A 6,950-nucleotide genomic window follows, 5' to 3' on the forward strand; every position below is an offset into this window, starting at 1 on the left:
TCCAAGCTCAACTCCATTCAAGCTCGGTTATTTTGACCTGACTACATTTTAGCAAATAATGCTTCATTTCAAGGCGAACATTAGTCCTCCAGCTATCAACCTACAGTCCTATTACATTCTGTGATTCTGTAGTTAGTTTAGTAGATTCGGCTCCCTTCAGGTGAGTGCTTATATTGCTACTTTATCAAATGCTCTTCTTTATTTACGTATTTTATTCATTCTTTTTATGTTTGTAATTTTCACCAAGTTTATACTGTATTTTAAGAAAAACACGAAGGCGGTCATTCTCGAGTTTACTTCTCTGTTAATCAGTCCATTCTTTGGTTAATCTTTATTACTTCTTAATACAGGAGTTCTGGTCCCGAATAGCGTAGAAGTAACTAAGACAAAACGTAGGTAACTGTGTTTTAAGCGTTTCTTTGAAATAATAGAAGGTCTAGATAACAAGTCAGGAAAGTGGTAAAGTATTAGGAAAATGTCACAAAGCGAAATAAAACTAAATATTAGCTAAATGAATAGAACATATCAGATATCAAAAGGTATTGGCTAGGCGACCATTCAGGAGGTCGGTAAAATTCGGTTCAGTATCCCCTTGTCTAGTCACGAGGTATCAAGGAGTTAAAAGAAGTCTTATTCCGATCCCTGGTGCTCGTGAATATTAGAACCCTTGGTCTTAAGTTCTTATAATGTGTAGCTGCAATCAAACTTCAATCGGTCGGAAAAGTCCTTATCCGACCTCCATCAAAATATGAGAGGTTGGAGGAGAGTTCTTATCCGATCCTCACCTAAAATTTTAACAAATAATTTAAAAGAGGTCGGAGGAGAGTTCTTATCCGATCCTCAAGCTAAAATTTAACGAATAATTTAAAAGAGGTCGGAGGAGAGTTCTTATCCGATCCTCAAGCTAAAATTTAATAAATATTTAAAAGAGATCGGAGGAGAGTTCTTATCCGATTCTCACCTAAAATTTTAACAAATAATTTAAAACAAAGGTCGGAGGAGAGTTCTTATCCAATCCTCAAGCTAAAAAAATTTAATAAATATTAAAGAGATTGGAGGAGAGTTCTTATCCGATTCTCACCTAAAATTTTAACAAATAATTTAAAAGAGGAGAGTTCGTATCCGATTCTCAATCCAAATTATAACAAATATTTAAGAAGTGATCGGAGGAGAGTTCTTATCCGATTCTCAAATTGAATTCTAATAAAATAGCCCTTCAAACAAAACTAACATACAACAGTAACTCACTAAGGTTGTCTCATTTACTTATGTATCTGGGTAATCCGAATTTAGTGAAAAATCAAATATTCCTTTTGTCAAAAGGATTAACATTCCCATTCAAGCCCTCCTAACTAATTTATGAAGAGCGTGAAGTTAAATCTACTTACCCTTATTGAGGGACGAGGTGGGGTGCCTAACACCTTCCCCACCCGTTTACGGACCCCAAACCTAGAATCTCTGTTTTGAAGTGGTTTCATTTTAATTTATTTTCACAAATGGTTTTCTTTAATTTCCCTCAAAATTAAAGTGGCGACTCCTCACTCTTTCCCACTTCGGTGAGTGATCGTCCAAGCGACCGCAAAACACCTTGCGACACTCTCTTTTTCTTCTCTCTTGTTTTCACTCTCTTGACCAACTTTCTTACCACTTCTCAAGGTCACAACCTTACATTGTTCATGAGGGTTTTGTGGTTGGCTAGGTAATTTCCCATAGGATTTGCTTCCCGATGAGCTTGCTTGTTGAGCCAATTGAGTCTCCAACATACAATTGTGAACTTGTAATTGATCCATGGTTTGTCTCATGTGTTGCATTTCTTCCTCCAATTTTCTATTCATCTTGCTTTGTTCAGTAAAAAATTTCTCCATCATGCTTTCCAAGGTTGGCTTCGGTTCATGAGGTGGAAGGGATTGTTGTGCTCTTGCTTGATATCCAGGTTGTGGCTGCCTTGTGGGCTGAAATTGAGGCTGAAATTGAGGCCTATTCTGCTACATATACTGCTGGTTATGAGCATAATTTGAGCTTTGACCTTGTTGAGCAAAAGTTGCTTGTGGTCTCCATGTTGAGTTGTTCACATTAGAGTAAGAATTTCCCATAGGTTTCTGTTGATAACCTCCTGCATAAGCAGCTTGTTCTTGTAAATAATCATCACCATAAGAAGAGTAATCAACTCCACAACTTTGAGTTCCATCTGTGTAGGCAACTTGTTGCATAGTTGTAGGAGTTGAGGTTATTGCCTTTGTACAAAAATCACTAAGAAGCTGAGTCAACTGATCAAATCTTGCATTCATGTAGCTAACTGAGTCAAGTTCATAAATCCCAGCCTTCTTTGGCTCAAGTGCTCTAGGATTTCCCCATAAATGGGTATTATGAGCAATCTTCTCTAATAGATCATAGCATTCTTCACTTGTCATTCTCATGAAATCTCCTCCTGCTTGTGAATCAATTGTGTTTCTTATGGCTGGAGTAACTCTGGTGTAGAAATTCTGAACAATCATCCATTTGGGTATTTCATGATGAGGACATTGCCTTTCAAGCTCCTTAAATCTCATCCAAGATTCATACAAAGTTTCATCATCCCTTGGATTAAAAGCTACCATCAAATTCCTCAAATGAGTGGTCTTCCCAGGTGGGAAAAACTGAGATAGAAAAGCTTAAGATAGCTGCTCCCAAGTAGCTATAGTAGCTTGTAGAAGTGAGTCATACCACTCCAATGCTGAATCCCGAAGAGAGAATGGAAATAAGGTGAGCCGAATCACTTCATCTGAAACTCCAGGCTGCATTTGTGTACCACATATCATCAAAAATTTCTTCAAATGAGAATGAGGATTTTCTAGTGGACTACCTCCAAATTGTGAATTTTGAACCATTTGAATAAGACCAGTCTTTAACTCAAATTGATTAGCTCCAATAATAGGTCTGTTATCTCTCACATCAGTACATCTAGGAAAAGCATAATCTAACATGGATCTTCTTTGAGGATCATTTTGATTAACAACTTCATTCTGCCTATTTTGCTCATTTCCTCCATTATCTCCATCAATAGCTCTATTTTGATTCTCCATATTTTCAATTGTCTCCTCTTGCTCAAATCTTTGTTGTTCTTATTTTTCTGCTTCCTTTCTTCTCTTGTATTCCTTTTTATTGGCTCGGCAGAATTTTTCAATTTCAGGGTTGAACAACAATTTAGTATCACTTGTGTTTTTCGATCGTCTCATAAACAAGAAAAATACCTGAAAAACACAAGGAATAACAGTGAAAATAAAAGAAAATAAAAATTCTAATCAGCTTAAAACAATTAAAATCCAACTTAAAAACAAATAATACCCCGGCAACGGCGCCAAAAACTTGATGTGTTTCCGCAAGTGCACGGGTCACAGTAGTATAGTTTTAAAAATAATATCGTTCCCACAGGGAATTGTGCTTAAATTGGAAATAAAAGGATAAGCTAATTAAAATGGTAGAATTTAAAGATATAAAATGAAATTTAAAATTTAAGATTGGTATTTGAGGAATTTAAGCTAAATCAAACAATTAACTAAATTACCAAAATTTAAATTGAAATTGCTATTTATGAAATTTGGAGGAATTAAATCTAAATTCAATAAAATTAAAGTGATTATAGAGATAGGATTTTCCATATTGTTTGCATGTGGTTTATCCTAATTTAGCCAAACATATGAGAATTGCAATTTTGAGAGAAATCAATTCTTAAATCTTTGAAACCTTTTTCAAACATTTCAAAGTTGGTATTCATTAAATCAAACCCTGTTTTCACGGTATTTCAAACCTAACAAAAACCCAATTAAAGCTCTAATTGATTTTGGAATGTCCCCTTAATCCTCTTAGCTTATCTCTAACACCAAGAAAACTAAGTTTATTACAAGATTATTTATCCCAAATATTCACTTTTCAGTCCATCTATTAAGGATTAAAGCTTAACTTAATGAGGGCCCATTCATCAAGCAAGGCAACAAGCTCACAAGCAATAAATCAAAATGCAACAAATCTCATTTAAATGACTAAATCAGTTCAAAACCACAATACAAAGCAATATTTACAAACCCATCTCTAGAATCTCAAATATCTACTCACAAATCATGGTTTCAAGACCCAAGTATAGAAATGAAGAAATAATGAAAAACTAAGCTAAGGAATAGAAAAACTCAGTAGAATGATGAAGTATCAGCTGCTGGAGAGTTGCAGAAACGTCCCCTGCTGCTGCTGCAAAATGGTTCCCGTGCTCTTCTTCTTCTCCTTCTTTCTTGCCAAAAATCTCTCTCCCTTTCTCCTTATTGAAAGAAATAGATAAAGGGGCTTTTATAGGGTTCATAGATCTGCCCTAGAATGGGCAAAAAGGTGGAAGATTCCAGAGAAAATGAGGCATTAAATCAGAGGAACGAAAATGCCATGTCAGCTATTTTCAGTAAAAATGACACAAGCTGAATCGGTTGTATCGCGGGTTGTGTCGCAGGTTGTGAAACCTGCTGCTTGAGAAAAATTGCATATCTGACAATCGACACAACCTGCGACATAAGCTGAATTGGTTGTGTTGTGCATTGTGTCACTCTCGGCCTTTTTTTAACTCAACTTCAAAATTTTTGCAATTCAACTCTAATTTCTTTCAAATGGCTGCTCTGATCAAAATACACCAAATTTCTCCAAATTTAACCTACAAAACAAATAAATTCCAAAAGTTAAACTAAGAAGTGTAAAATTGTAAAATTGACTAAATATATGTTAATATCTATAGTAATAGCTATGAACAAGGGTAAATTATGTGCAAAAATCATACCTAAATGATGATATAAAATGCATGCATCATCTATCCTCCACCCTAATGTGCTCTACTTGTCTAACTGGAGCCTCTGTATGTCTACGCTTCACATGACCAAACCACCTCAATCTCCCTTCTCTCAACTTATCCTCAATTGGTACCACTCCTACCTTTTCTCTAATACTCTCATTACAGACTTTATCTAGTCTAGTATGGCCACTCATCCACCGTAACATTCTCATTTTCGCAACTCTTATCTTAGACACATATGACTCCTTCAGTGCCCAACACTCACTACCATATAACATGGCCAGTCGTATGGCTGTACGATAAAATTTTCCTTTCAACTTATTGGGAATCTTACGATCACATAAAACTCCCGTGGCATGTCTCCACTTCAACCATCCGGCTTTAATCCCATGACTAACATCCTCCTCACATCCCCCAACTACTTGAAGGACTGAGCCGAGATATTTAAAGTGATTACTTTGGGACAGTATCACTCCATCCAAACTAACTCCTTCCCTATCACCAGTTTGGCCTTCACTAAACTTGCAATGCATGTATTCTGTCTTCGTTCTACTTAACTTAAAGCCCTTTGACTCTAGAGAACTTCTCCAAAGCTCTAGCTTTCTATTAACTCCTTCTTGTATCTCATCTATCAGAACCATATTATCCGCAAACATCATGTACCAAGGGATACTCTCTTGTATATGTTTCGTTAATTCATCTAAAACTAATGTAAAAAGGTAAGGGTTTACAGTTGAAATCTCTTGTGTCCCCTCCCACTGTGCACACAATAGTAGTTGCTCCATCATACATGTCTTTCAATACTTGTATATACCTAATAGATACCCCCTTTTGTTCTAACACTCTCCATAAGACATCTCTTGGAACACTATCATAAGCCTTTTTCAAATAGATAAAAACCATGTGTAAATCTTTCCTCGCATCTCTATATTTCTCTATCAAGCTTCTGATGAGAAAGATCGCTTTCATAGTTGAACGACCAGGCATGAAGCCAAATTGATTGGGAGAGATAGAAGTATCATGACGTAGTCGATGTTCCACAACTCTCTCCCACAACTTCATAGTATGGCTCATGAGTTTAATTCCCCTATAGTTTGAGCAACTCTGTATGTCTCCCTTATTTTTAAAAATAGGTAGTAAAATACTCATCCTCCATTCATCAGGCATTTTCTTTGAATTTAGAATCTTATCAAACAATTTAGTTAACCATGCTACTCCCATATCTCCCAAACACTTTCACACTTCAATTGGTATTCCATCGGGTCCACAGACTTTATCCACTTTTATTCTCTTAAGTGCTTCATTTACTTCTAAAGATCTAATCATTCTAGTATAATTCACATTCTTTTGAATCCATATCATAAGATGTGATGAAATTTTCTGTTGGTTGTCACCTCATAACCTTCCTCCTTTATCCGGACTTGGAACTGATTAAGCGCAAACTATTTAGGCGGAGTTTTTTTATTGATAACGATATTGATATAAATTTTTTTTATATATTTTAGAAAGTTAAAATACTAATTACGTATATATTTTATAAAGTAATGTATTTTAAAACCATATCGGATGAGACTGCGGGTCAAAATTTTTTCACTTTGTTTATATTTTATTATAATTAAAGATGAAATTGTTTATTTTTTAAATTAATCATTATAAAATAATTAATTAAATTATAAAACATTAATGTGGTTATCCTCAAAAAACATAATAATAATAATAATAATAATAATAATTATTATTATTATTATTATTATTATTATTATTATTATTATTATTATTATTATTAAAAAAGATGAAAATATACATCTGGTCAATATTATATCTTTAAATATTTTAAATAACAATTTAATTTTAAAATTTCCATCACAGTTTTATTTATAATGAAATAAATTTTATTTTAATAACAGTTATCACTAAATAAATTAATAAAGTCTAATATAATAAAAAAATAATAAAATAATCATAAAAACAATTGTAATTACTATTATCAGCATAACGATATTTTCTTATTTTCAAAAATCTTTTTTATCTATAGAAAATTTAAAAATAACTTTATTGAAATAATTAATGAAATATTAATACATCATTTCATTTATGGCAAATTTAAGTCAATTAAATAAAATTGATATTAATTTTACAATATTAA

General features: G+C 33.7%; 1 non-coding gene across 1 annotated transcript; it reads left to right on the top strand.

The window, feature by feature from the left end:
* The first annotated feature begins 2,505 nt into the window (after positions 1-2,505).
* LOC131171604 (small nucleolar RNA R71) lies at positions 2,506-2,612 on the top strand. The gene has a single exon (XR_009142264.1). It is a non-coding gene; the product is annotated as a small nucleolar RNA R71 (small nucleolar RNA).
* Positions 2,613-6,950: the final 4,338 nt, after the last annotated feature.

The sequence above is a fragment of the Hevea brasiliensis genome, chromosome 12, assembly GCF_030052815.1.
Source record: "Hevea brasiliensis isolate MT/VB/25A 57/8 chromosome 12, ASM3005281v1, whole genome shotgun sequence".
Taxonomy (NCBI): domain Eukaryota; kingdom Viridiplantae; phylum Streptophyta; class Magnoliopsida; order Malpighiales; family Euphorbiaceae; genus Hevea; species Hevea brasiliensis.